This window comes from Stegodyphus dumicola, chromosome X1 (assembly GCF_044657685.1).
Source record: "Stegodyphus dumicola isolate Sdum_Otavi_A_Nest chromosome X1, ASM4465768v1".
Taxonomy (NCBI): Eukaryota; Metazoa; Arthropoda; class Arachnida; order Araneae; family Eresidae; genus Stegodyphus; species Stegodyphus dumicola.
The window spans coordinates 45,450,486-45,465,540 of NC_140780.1; positions in this window are offsets into that span (position 1 = coordinate 45,450,486).

Here is a 15,055-nt window from a genome sequence, read left to right on the forward strand (position 1 = left end):
AACGCAAGAACCGTTTCTAATTTTAAGTTCTATACTTAGGTACACTCATCCATGAGAGAGGACCGCTTAGTCCAATGTACAAGAAATTAACCTGTAATATTACCACATCACTTTAATGAAATTATAGCAATATTTCACTCAGGGAAAGAAAATATTGTCTAGCTACCCGGGTTCGAGCCCAGCTTTAATACAGCAAGCCAAAACACATCAAATGCCATTAAATGATATACCATTTTGAAATGTTGCAAAAAATTTTAATAAAATTTCGTGAATGAGCTATCGCAATTACCTATATACTAAAATTTTGACCAAAAATTCAACAAAACTAAGATACTCTTTTTTTCTTTCGAAGGAATCAAAGTCATATACTAATGTAGGGATGCTCAACTTATTGTACTATAAAACCTAAACATAGGAATGAAATTTTGTCAGCTATGTGAGATGTCCAATACCGAGAAATTCCATAAATTGTAGATTAGAACGTACCTCTCAAAACACACGAAAGGTAAAACACAATTCAAATACTTTACTTTTAGTCTTGAAGCAGATGTTCTATATTAAACTGTCTTAGCTCACATACAGAATTAGTAATATAATAGCTCAAAATGTTGTAAGAACCAAACACGCATTATATAAACATTAAAAAAAAAAAAATCTACATACATTTATTAGTGTTACGAGGGTTTATTCTGAAATATTATAATGTCACTTTCAGTGAAATGATAGAAATTTTCACTCAGGGAAGGGACATTCTGTCTGGCTGCCTGGGTTCCATCCCAGCTTCTGTTACAAAAGTTTCATAGAAGAATTTTAAAAATCTAGAAACGAAACTTATGAAGAAATTATCGACCATAATTGGTTCTATGATTTAGTCATTCTTACAGACATAATAACTAAAATCTTAAACTTGAGGGGGCGAGAGAACTAAACTAAAATTTTTGAATTTAAGGGTATTTTAAATTAATTTTAAATCAGAATTAATTTTGTAAAAATATTACACAAATATAAGGAATATACATTTTTACCATAATGCAATGTACATTTTGCCACTTTGAAAATCTGGAGAACTAAAGCGTGAAATATAAGAAAACTGAAACAAACATTTGGAAAATCTCATCGAGCTTAAATTAGTTTCTAAATTAGATGTTTTGAGTGTATTTAAAATTAGGCCAACTACTACGTTCACTTCAAATCCAATACATAAGACTAGTATTTAAGAAAAATGGTAAAAGATTGCAAATATGTTAACAATTCTACTGATCTAGAAATAGAAATAACTGGTTTTCATCCTAATTAAGATGAAGAATATCACAAAAAGCCATTTGAATAGTCCTAGATCAGAAAAATCATGAACTGTTAAACTTTTAAAAAGATAAATTCCTGCTTTCGATCTACTTAAAAATGTGAAAGAGGATTTTCAACAACAAACTTGTTAAAATCAATGTTCAGATACAGAATAACAAACAAACATCCGGACGACTGCATGGATTTAGCAATAACATCGCATGTACCAGAGGGAGGAAAAAAAAAAAACTCTCAGAAGAAATGCAATGTTAAATTTCACATTAAAATATGATTTCCCTGTATTTAATTTTCATCTTGCTGAATTTTTTTGTAAATAATACAAAGAGTATACCTTTACTTTAAGATATTATACCACACATTTTTATACTTTGTGTAATGCACTTATAACTGAAATATTAAAAGTGCAATATATAATTGCAGCTAGCCAAAATTTTATAAACTTAAAATTGGCTCCCATTAAGTTAAAGTTGTTAATAACTGCACCAAGGGAAGGAATGCAATTTTATTTCTTTGTCTGTATTTGGTTTCATTTTCATATAGAAAGAGTTAAAAATAGGTTACCTAGATAACAAAATTTAAACACACATTTTCAGGAAAAATTACAGAATAACAGATTTTGTTTCCCTGAAGACACAACACCTCGCTATTCCAGCTATGATACAGACTGCATACTGTCATAGAGAAATTCCTTTCTTAAAAAGGGAATTCATATACTTTAATCTGTTTTTACACAAGTACTGTTTATGACTAATCCATGGTCCAGGAGTAAAATACTTTATAGTACACCCATCTAAATTTTTATTATTTCCGGTCATCTGTATAGACTGTTTACCTATCACGACTAAACTCCCAATCTGCATTCCAAATAACTCATACAATTCTTCAAGTCATATTTCGTAGTCTATCATTTTTAATACGGCAGGTACTTGCTGAGCGCAGACTTGTAAAGCGTGATTTCGCGTATAGCAGTACCTTAAAGGATCCCATTTTATTTGTCCACTGCTAGAATTTCATTCATACGTGGTGCAACATTCATCCATCAACAACGCAAAGAATTTATCTGCTACTTTAAACAATTTCCATCGACTGAAAATGAAGTCCGAAAAATCTTACAAATTTCAAAAGCAATCGATGCCGAAGAATTTTCACATATGGAAGACAGAGAAGTCAAACAATGAATCAGAAAATTACAAAAGAAGAATTGGGGTCTTATAAAACCCCTTGATAATAAAAGCGCTCATTATGAAGAAGAGCTTTTAACCCTCTAAGCGGCACGGACGTATATATACGGCCTAGAATATTTATTGTGATATTTGTAAGAACGTATATATACGTGCATATTAAAATATGTCAACGAAATTAAGGCAATATATCAAAAGAAAACAAATCTAGGTATGAAATACCAGGAGAGGTTTTGAATTCAAATCAAAAAAATAATTTGTTCTCGTAGTAGTTTTGGGAAATTTGTGCTTTCTTCGCGAAAACCCTGGCCGCCCAGAGGGTTAACTGAAGATAAGATGAAGAAATTGTTAAATAACACAAAAAGCAATGTCTGATCTTCTAGCGAAGAATTACCCAATTAAAGAAAAAACATGTGATCTTTACAGCGGCACGCATACAGTTGCATCAATCATTCTTATAAGCAAAAGACATCAGCTTTCTCAAAAAATATTTCTGTCATGCTTGCCAAGAGAACAGAAAGAAGTCCAAAAGAAACTTTCAGAGTGCTTTGCAAAACAAAGTGGAAAGTTTTTCTGCAGAATTTTACTTCGATAATAATAAAACATCTCTGATTTGATTTCAAAACGAATTTTTATTTGTGAAATCAATTTTAAATAGATCTTCGCAAATAGGTTCATAAAACTTCCCAATATGCCAAAATAGTTCAGATTAAGGGGAAAATTTAATAAAGTATGCTTAAAACAACTAATAAAAAGCACATTTTTAGCAGCCTTAACAGAAGACAATTTGGCCCCACTAACTTTCATTACGAGTACTCATTAAATTTTTATTTACATTTCTTTTCTGTTCAACATTTAACTTTCAATGGTTTTAAGAGAAACAGCACTTGATAGACAGACTCTAAATTCGGAAAAAACTGAAACAAAATTGTTATATACACAGGCAGAGTAATTACACTGACCTGTTGGGAAGAGAAGACCCCGTCAGAAAAGGAAAATATTAGGCCAGACAGAGAGGAAAATGCTTAGCCTCCTCCTCGTAATATGAAAGGAGGCCACTTGGGAAAAAATTACACTACAGCAGTAATTTTGAAACCACTAAGAAGCAACAGAACTCTAACAAATCTCAGACTTCTGATAATTATAGTGTGATTAACAGTTCAAACTCACTTCGAATATTACAATACAATATAAAGAAAGAACCAATTCAGACACTTCAATATGGAATTCAAAACCTAAGAAATTAATGCATAGAACATTAAAACATAATGTGAAGCGTTCACGTAAAATAAATAAGTAGTAAAACTCCAATATAAAGCAACATGTGAAAAGGGACCTACAAATTATAACATTCAAGCATTTCAAGTGAAAATAAAGTTAATATTATACAAGAATTACCAGCCACAGATGTCTTTTTCCTCTGCACTATTTCTCCGTTCTTTTTCTTTCATGATATCATGTTCTGCATTCCAAGAGTGCACAAAAATGATGACAAATTTCACTAGAAGAGGCTAAGGGGGGGGAAGGAATCATTAGATTTTAACTACTTTGAAATTAAAGAATATCTATACACAAAGAGAAATATCTAATATTGTTTCTTAATATATAAAACTTCGAAAGTAGCTTTATTTGTTTTAAATTCCAGCAATGTCCTACATTGTTACTAAAGTCATGATTGCAGTCGATAGAAAAGCAAATGATTTTCCTTATACGACAGAAGTACAGTAAGCGAAAGAGGTTTTTAATGTATGGGTACATCATGAACAATGAAAGAAAAAAAAAATTATACAGTTATTACAGATACACAGAATAAAAGGGATAATGATCTTCGAGAAAAGTAAATAATTTTAGCGCTGGTACAAAAATGGCACCGAAAGTCAATAAGCAGGTAATTTTAAATGACAAATAAACAAAATAAACTTTACTGTTAGCTTTGAAGCAGGTGTTATATATAAAACTATCTTAATTCACACACGGAATTAGTGACACAACAGATCAAAAAAGAGTAAGAATCAAACTCGCAAAATATTGACATTAAAAGAGCTATACATATATACTTTTATATCTTTTTTTTTTTTTTTTTTTTTTTTTTTTTTTTTTTTTTTTTAGAAAGGGCTCAAAAACACCATTCTAAAAACAGATTTCGAAAAACATCTTAAACAAAAGTCATAAATCATAAAATAAATATTTCATTCAGAATTTTAACGCAAGAACCGTTTCTAATTTTAAGTTCTATACTTAGGTACACTCATCCATGAGAGAGGACCGCTTAGTCCAATGTACAAGAAATTAACCTGTAATATTACCACGTCACTTTAATGAAATTATAGCAATATTTCACTCAGGGAAAGAACATATTGTCTAGCTACCCGGGTTCGAGCCCAGCTTTAATACAGCAAGCCAAAACACATCAAATGCCATTAAATGATATACCATTTTGAAATGTTGCAAAAAATTTTAATAAAATTTCGTGAATGAGCTATCGCAATTACCTATATACTAAAATTTTGACCAAAAATTCAACAAAACTAAGATACTCTTTTTTTCTTTCGAAGGAATCAAAGTCATATACTAATGTAGGGATGCTCAACTTATTGTACTATAAAACCTAAACATAGGAATGAAATTTTGTCAGCTATGTGAGATGTCCAATACCGAGAAATTCCATAAATTGTAGATTAGAACGTACCTCTCAAAACACACGAAAGGTAAAACACAATTCAAATACTTTACTTTTAGTCTTGAAGCAGATGTTCTATATTAAACTGTCTTAGCTCACATACAGAATTAGTAATATAATAGCTCAAAATGTTGTAAGAACCAAACACGCATTATATAAACATTAAAAAAAAAAAAAAAATCTACATACATTTATTAGTGTTACGAGGGTTTATTCTGAAATATTATAATGTCACTTTCAGTGAAATGATAGAAATTTTCACTCAGGGAAGGGACATTCTGTCTGGCTGCCTGGGTTCCATCCCAGCTTCTGTTACAAAAGTTTCATAGAAGAATTTTAAAAATCTAGAAACGAAACTTATGAAGAAATTATCGACCATAATTGGTTCTATGATTTAGTCATTCTTACAGACATAATAACTAAAATCTTAAACTTGAGGGGGCGAGAGAACTAAACTAAAATTTTTGAATTTAAGGGTATTTTAAATTAATTTTAAATCAGAATTAATTTTGTAAAAATATTACACAAATATAAGGAATATACATTTTTACCATAATGCAATGTACATTTTGCCACTTTGAAAATCTGGAGAACTAAAGCGTGAAATATAAGAAAACTCAAACAAACATTTGGAAAATCTCATCGAGCTTAAATTAGTTTCTAAATTAGATGTTTTGAGTGTATTTAAAATTAGGCCAACTACTACGTTCACTTCAAATCCAATACATAAGACTAGTATTTAAGAAAAATGGTAAAAGATTGCAAATATGTTAACAATTCTACTGATCTAGAAATAGAAATAACTGGTTTTCATCCTAATTAAGATGAAGAATATCACAAAAAGCCATTTGAATAGTCCTAGATCAGAAAAATCATGAACTGTTAAACTTTTAAAAAGATAAATTCCTGCTTTCGATCTACTTAAAAATGTGAAAGAGGATTTTCAACAACAAACTTGTTAAAATCAATGTTCAGATACAGAATAACAAACAAACATCCGGACGACTGCATGGATTTAGCAATAACATCGCATGTACCAGAGGGAGGAAAAAAAAAAAACTCTCAGAAGAAATGCAATGTTAAATTTCACATTAAAATATGATTTCCCTGTATTTAATTTTCATCTTGCTGAATTTTTTTGTAAATAATACAAAGAGTATACCTTTTCTTTAAGATATTATACCACACATTTTTATACTTTGTGTAATGCACTTATAACTGAAATATTAAAAGTGCAATATATAATTGCAGCTAGCCAAAATTTTATAAACTTAAAATTGGCTCCCATTAAGTTAAAGTTGTTAATAACTGCACCAAGGGAAGGAATGCAATTTTATTTCTTTGTCTGTATTTGGTTTCATTTTCATATAGAAAGAGTTAAAAATAGGTTACCTAGATAACAAAATTTAAACACACATTTTCAGGAAAAATTACAGAATAACAGATTTTGTTTCCCTGAAGACACAACACCTCGCTATTCCAGCTATGATACAGACTGCATACTGTCATAGAGAAATTCCTTTCTTAAAAAGGGAATTCATATACTTTAATCTGTTTTTACACAAGTACTGTTTATGACTAATCCATGGTCCAGGAGTAAAATACTTTATAGTACACCCATCTAAATTTTTATTATTTCCGGTCATCTGTATAGACTGTTTACCTATCACGACTAAACTCCCAATCTGCATTCCAAATAACTCATACAATTCTTCAAGTCATATTTCGTAGTCTATCATTTTTAATACGGCAGGTACTTGCTGAGCGCAGACTTGTAAAGCGTGATTTCGCGTATAGCAGTACCTTAAAGGATCCCATTTTATTTGTCCACTGCTAGAATTTCATTCATACGTGGTGCAACATTCATCCATCAACAACGCAAAGAATTTATCTGCTACTTTAAACAATTTCCATCGACTGAAAATGAAGTCCGAAAAATCTTACAAATTTCAAAAGCAATCGATGCCGAAGAATTTTCACATATGGAAGACAGAGAAGTCAAACAATGAATCAGAAAATTACAAAAGAAGAATTGGGGTCTTATAAAACCCCTTGATAATAAAAGCGCTCATTATGAAGAAGAGCTTTTAACCCTCTAAGCGGCACGGACGTATATATACGGCCTAGAATATTTATTGTGATATTTGTAAGAACGTATATATACGTGCATATTAAAATATGTCAACGAAATTAAGGCAATATATCAAAAGAAAACAAATCTAGGTATGAAATACCAGGAGAGGTTTTGAATTCAAATCAAAAAAATAATTTGTTCTCGTAGTAGTTTTGGGAAATTTGTGCTTTCTTCGCGAAAACCCTGGCCGCCCAGAGGGTTAACTGAAGATAAGATGAAGAAATTGTTAAATAACACAAAAAGCAATGTCTGATCTTCTAGCGAAGAATTACCCAATTAAAGAAAAAACATGTGATCTTTACAGCGGCACGCATACAGTTGCATCAATCATTCTTATAAGCAAAAGACATCAGCTTTCTCAAAAAATATTTCTGTCATGCTTGCCAAGAGAACAGAAAGAAGTCCAAAAGAAACTTTCAGAGTGCTTTGCAAAACAAAGTGGAAAGTTTTTCTGCAGAATTTTACTTCGATAATAATAAAACATCTCTGATTTGATTTCAAAACGAATTTTTATTTGTGAAATCAATTTTAAATAGATCTTCGCAAATAGGTTCATAAAACTTCCCAATATGCCAAAATAGTTCAGATTAAGGGGAAAATTTAATAAAGTATGCTTAAAACAACTAATAAAAAGCACATTTTTAGCAGCCTTAACAGAAGACAATTTGGCCCCACTAACTTTCATTACGAGTACTCATTAAATTTTTATTTACATTTCTTTTCTGTTCAACATTTAACTTTCAATGGTTTTAAGAGAAACAGCACTTGATAGACAGACTCTAAATTCGGAAAAAACTGAAACAAAATTGTTATATACACAGGCAGAGTAATTACACTGACCTGTTGGGAAGAGAAGACCCCGTCAGAAAAGGAAAATATTAGGCCAGACAGAGAGGAAAATGCTTAGCCTCCTCCTCGTAATATGAAAGGAGGCCACTTGGGAAAAAATTACACTACAGCAGTAATTTTGAAACCACTAAGAAGCAACAGAACTCTAACAAATCTCAGACTTCTGATAATTATAGTGTGATTAACAGTTCAAACTCACTTCGAATATTACAATACAATATAAAGAAAGAACCAATTCAGACACTTCAATATGGAATTCAAAACCTAAGAAATTAATGCATAGAACATTAAAACATAATGTGAAGCGTTCACGTAAAATAAATAAGTAGTAAAACTCCAATATAAAGCAACATGTGAAAAGGGACCTACAAATTATAACATTCAAGCATTTCAAGTGAAAATAAAGTTAATATTATACAAGAATTACCAGCCACAGATGTCTTTTTCCTCTGCACTATTTCTCCGTTCTTTTTCTTTCATGATATCATGTTCTGCATTCCAAGAGTGCACAAAAATGATGACAAATTTCACTAGAAGAGGCTAAGGGGGGGGAAGGAATCATTAGATTTTAACTACTTTGAAATTAAAGAATATCTATACACAAAGAGAAATATCTAATATTGTTTCTTAATATATAAAACTTCGAAAGTAGCTTTATTTGTTTTAAATTCCAGCAATGTCCTACATTGTTACTAAAGTCATGATTGCAGTCGATAGAAAAGCAAATGATTTTCCTTATACGACAGAAGTACAGTAAGCGAAAGAGGTTTTTAATGTATGGGTACATCATGAACAATGAAAGAAAAAAAAAATTATACAGTTATTACAGATACACAGAATAAAAGGGATAATGATCTTCGAGAAAAGTAAATAATTTTAGCGCTGGTACAAAAATGGCACCGAAAGTCAATAAGCAGGTAATTTTAAATGACAAATAAACAAAATAAACTTTACTGTTAGCTTTGAAGCAGGTGTTATATATAAAACTATCTTAATTCACACACGGAATTAGTGACACAACAGATCAAAAAAGAGTAAGAATCAAACTCGCAAAATATTGACATTAAAAGAGCTATACATATATACTTTTATATCTTTTTTTTTTTTTTTTTTTTTTTTTTTTTTTTTAGAAAGGGCTCAAAAACACCATTCTAAAAACAGATTTCGAAAAACATCTTAAACAAAAGTCATAAATCATAAAATAAATATTTCATTCAGAATTTTAACGCAAGAACCGTTTCTAATTTTAAGTTCTATACTTAGGTACACTCATCCATGAGAGAGGACCGCTTAGTCCAATGTACAAGAAATTAACCTGTAATATTACCACGTCACTTTAATGAAATTATAGCAATATTTCACTCAGGGAAAGAACATATTGTCTAGCTACCCGGGTTCGAGCCCAGCTTTAATACAGCAAGCCAAAACACATCAAATGCCATTAAATGATATACCATTTTGAAATGTTGCAAAAAATTTTAATAAAATTTCGTGAATGAGCTATCGCAATTACCTATATACTAAAATTTTGACCAAAAATTCAACAAAACTAAGATACTCTTTTTTTCTTTCGAAGGAATCAAAGTCATATACTAATGTAGGGATGCTCAACTTATTGTACTATAAAACCTAAACATAGGAATGAAATTTTGTCAGCTATGTGAGATGTCCAATACCGAGAAATTCCATAAATTGTAGATTAGAACGTACCTCTCAAAACACACGAAAGGTAAAACACAATTCAAATACTTTACTTTTAGTCTTGAAGCAGATGTTCTATATTAAACTGTCTTAGCTCACATACAGAATTAGTAATATAATAGCTCAAAATGTTGTAAGAACCAAACACGCATTATATAAACATTAAAAAAAAAAAAAAAATCTACATACATTTATTAGTGTTACGAGGGTTTATTCTGAAATATTATAATGTCACTTTCAGTGAAATGATAGAAATTTTCACTCAGGGAAGGGACATTCTGTCTGGCTGCCTGGGTTCCATCCCAGCTTCTGTTACAAAAGTTTCATAGAAGAATTTTAAAAATCTAGAAACGAAACTTATGAAGAAATTATCGACCATAATTGGTTCTATGATTTAGTCATTCTTACAGACATAATAACTAAAATCTTAAACTTGAGGGGGCGAGAGAACTAAACTAAAATTTTTGAATTTAAGGGTATTTTAAATTAATTTTAAATCAGAATTAATTTTGTAAAAATATTACACAAATATAAGGAATATACATTTTTACCATAATGCAATGTACATTTTGCCACTTTGAAAATCTGGAGAACTAAAGCGTGAAATATAAGAAAACTCAAACAAACATTTGGAAAATCTCATCGAGCTTAAATTAGTTTCTAAATTAGATGTTTTGAGTGTATTTAAAATTAGGCCAACTACTACGTTCACTTCAAATCCAATACATAAGACTAGTATTTAAGAAAAATGGTAAAAGATTGCAAATATGTTAACAATTCTACTGATCTAGAAATAGAAATAACTGGTTTTCATCCTAATTAAGATGAAGAATATCACAAAAAGCCATTTGAATAGTCCTAGATCAGAAAAATCATGAACTGTTAAACTTTTAAAAAGATAAATTCCTGCTTTCGATCTACTTAAAAATGTGAAAGAGGATTTTCAACAACAAACTTGTTAAAATCAATGTTCAGATACAGAATAACAAACAAACATCCGGACGACTGCATGGATTTAGCAATAACATCGCATGTACCAGAGGGAGGAAAAAAAAAAAACTCTCAGAAGAAATGCAATGTTAAATTTCACATTAAAATATGATTTCCCTGTATTTAATTTTCATCTTGCTGAATTTTTTTGTAAATAATACAAAGAGTATACCTTTTCTTTAAGATATTATACCACACATTTTTATACTTTGTGTAATGCACTTATAACTGAAATATTAAAAGTGCAATATATAATTGCAGCTAGCCAAAATTTTATAAACTTAAAATTGGCTCCCATTAAGTTAAAGTTGTTAATAACTGCACCAAGGGAAGAAATGCAATTTTATTTCTTTGTCTGTATTTGGTTTCATTTTCATATAGAAAGAGTTAAAAATAGGTTACCTAGGTAACAAAATTTAAACACACATTTTCAGGAAAAATTACAGAATAACAGATTTTGTTTCCCTGAAGACACAACACCTCGCTATTCCAGCTATGATACAGACTGCATACTGTCATAGAGAAATTCCTTTCTTAAAAAGGGAATTCATATACTTTAATCTGTTTTTACACAAGTACTGTTTATGACTAATCCATGGTCCAGGAGTAAAATACTTTATAGTACACCCATCTAAATTTTTATTATTTCCGGTCATCTGTATAGACTGTTTACCTATCACGACTAAACTCCCAATCTGCATTCCAAATAACTCATACAATTCTTCAAGTCATATTTCGTAGTCTAGCATTTTTAATACGGCAGGTACTTGCTGAGCGCAGACTTGTAAAGCGTGATTTCGCGTATAGCAGTACCTTAAAGGATCCCATTTTATTTGTCCACTGCTAGAATTTCATTCATACGTGGTGCAACATTCATCCATCAACAACGCAAAGAATTTATCTGCTACTTTAAACAATTTCCATCGACTGAAAATGAAGTCCGAAAAATCTTACAAATTTCAAAAGCAATCGATGCCGAAGAATTTTCACATATGGAAGACAGAGAAGTCAAACAATGAATCAGAAAATTACAAAAGAAGAATTGGGGTCTTATAAAACCCCTTGATAATAAAAGCGCTCATTATGAAGAAGAGCTTTTAACCCTCTAAGCGGCAAGGACGTATATATACGGCCTAGAATATTTATTGTGATATTTGTAAGAACGTATATATACGTGCATATTAAAATATGTCAACGAAATTAAGGCAATATATCAAAAGAAAACAAATCTAGGTATGAAATACCAGGAGAGGTTTTGAATTCAAATCAAAAAAATAATTTGTTCTAATTTGTTTGTAGTTTTGGGAAATTTGTGCTTTCTTCGCAAAAACCCTGGCCGCCCAGAGGGTTAACTGAAGATAAGATGAAGAAATTGTTAAATAACACAAAAAGCAATGTCTGATCTTCTAGCGAAGAATTACCCAATTAAAGAAAAAACATGTGATCTTTACAGCGGCACGCATACAGTTGCATCAATCATTCTTATAAGCAAAAGACATCAGCTTTCTCAAAAAATATTTCTGTCATGCTTCCCAAGAGAACAGAAAGAAGTCCAAAAGAAACTTTCAGAGTGCTTTGCAAAACAAAGTGGAAAGTTTTTCTGCAGAATTTTACTTCGATAATAATAAAACATCTCTGATTTGATTTCAAAACGAATTTTTATTTGTGAAATCAATTTTAAATAGATCTTCGCAAATAGGTTCATAAAACTTCCCAATATGCCAAAATAGTTCAGATTAAGGGGAAAATTTAATAAAGTATGCTTAAAACAACTAATAAAAAGCACATTTTTAGCAGCCTTAACAGAAGACAATTTGGCCCCACTAACTTTCACTACGAGTACTCATTAAATTTTTATTCACATTTCTTTTTTGTTCAACATTTAACTTTCAATGGTTTTAAGAGAAACAGCACTTGATAGACAGACTCTAAATTCGGAAAAAACTGAAACAAAATTGTTTTATACACAGGCAGAGTAATTACACTGACCTGTTGGGAAGAGAAGACCCCGTCAGACAAGGAAAATATTAGGCCAGACAGAGAGGAAAATGCTTAGCCTCCTCCTCGTAATATGAAAGGAGGCCACTTGGGAAAAAATTACACTACAGCAGTAATTTTCAAACCACTAAGAAGCAACAGAACTCTAACAAATCTCAGACTTCTGATAATTATAGTGTGATTAACAGTTCAAACTCACTTTGAATATTACAATACAATATAAAGAAAGAACCAATTCAGACACTTCAATATGGAATTCAAAACCTAAGAAATTAATGCATAGAACATTAAAACATAATGTGAAGCGTTCACGTAAAATAAATAAGTAGTAAAACTCCAATATAAAGCAACATGTGAAAAGGGACCTACAAATTATAACATTCAAGCATTTCAAGTGAAAATAAAGTTAATATTATACAAGAATTACCAGCCACAGATGTCTTTTTCCTCTGCACTATTTCTCCGTTCTTTTTCTTTCATGATATCATGTTCTGCATTCCAAGAGTGCACAAAAATGATGACAAATTTCACTAGAAGAGGCTAAGGGGGGGGGGGGGAAGGAATCATTAGATTTTAACTACTTTGAAATTAAAGAATATCTATACACAAAGAGAAATATCTAATATTGTTTCTTAATATATAAAACTTCGAAAGTAGCCTTATTTGTTTTAAATTCCAGCAATGTCCTACATTGTTACTAAAGTCATGATTGCAGTCGATAGAAAAGCAAATGATTTTCCTTATACGACAGAAGTACAGTAAGCGAAAGAGGTTTTTAATGTATGGGTACATCATGAACAATGAAAGAAAAAAAAAATTATACAGTTATTACAGATACACAGAATAAAAGGGATAATGATCTTCGAGAAAAGTAAACAATTTTAGCGCTGGTACAAAAATGGCACCGAAAGTCAATAAGCAGGTAATTTTAAATGACAAATAAACAAAATAAACTTTACTGTTAGCTTTGAAGCAGGTGTTATATATAAAACTATCTTAATTCACACACGGAATTAGTGACACAACAGATCAAAAAAGAGTAAGAATCAAACTCGCAAAATATTGACATTAAAAGAGCTATACATATATACTTTTATAGCTTTTTTTTTTTTTTTTTTTTTTTAGAAAGGGCTCAAAAACACCATTCTAAAAACAGATTTCGAAAAACATCTTAAACAAAAGTCATAAATCATAAAATAAATATTTCATTCAGAATTTTAACGCAAGAACCGTTTCTAATTTTAAGTTCTATACTTAGGTACACTCATCCATGAGAGAGGACCGCTTAGTCCAATGTACAAGAAATTAACCTGTAATATTACCACGTCACTTTAATGAAATTATAGCAATATTTCACTCAGGGAAAGAACATATTGTCTAGCTACCCGGGTTCGAGCCCAGCTTTAATACAGCAAGCCAAAACACATCAAATGCCATTAAATGATATACCATTTTGAAATGTTGCAAAAAATTTTAATAAAATTTCGTGAATGAGCTATCGCAATTACCTATATACTAAAATTTTGACCAAAAATTCAACAAAACTAAGATACTCTTTTTTTCTTTCGAAGGAATCAAAGTCATATACTAATGTAGGGATGCTCAACTTATTGTACTATAAAACCTAAACATAGGAATGAAATTTTGTCAGCTATGTGAGATGTCCAATACCGAGAAATTCCATAAATTGTAGATTAGAACGTACCTCTCAAAACACACGAAAGGTAAAACACAATTCAAATACTTTACTTTTAGTCTTGAAGCAGATGTTCTATATTAAACTGTCTTAGCTCACATACAGAATTAGTAATATAATAGCTCAAAATGTTGTAAGAACCAAACACGCATTATATAAACATTAAAAAAAAAAAAAAAAATCTACATACATTTATTAGTGTTACGAGGGTTTATTCTGAAATATTATAATGTCACTTTCAGTGAAATGATAGAAATTTTCACTCAGGGAAGGGACATTCTGTCTGGCTGCCTGGGTTCCATCCCAGCTTCTGTTACAAAAGTTTCATAGAAGAATTTTAAAAATCTAGAAACGAAACTTATGAAGAAATTATCGACCATAATTGGTTCTATGATTTAGTCATTCTTACAGACATAATAACTAAAATCTTAAACTTGAGGGGGCGAGAGAACTAAACTAAAATTTTTGAATTTAAGGGTATTTTAAATTAATTTTAAATCAGAATTAATTTTGTAAAAATA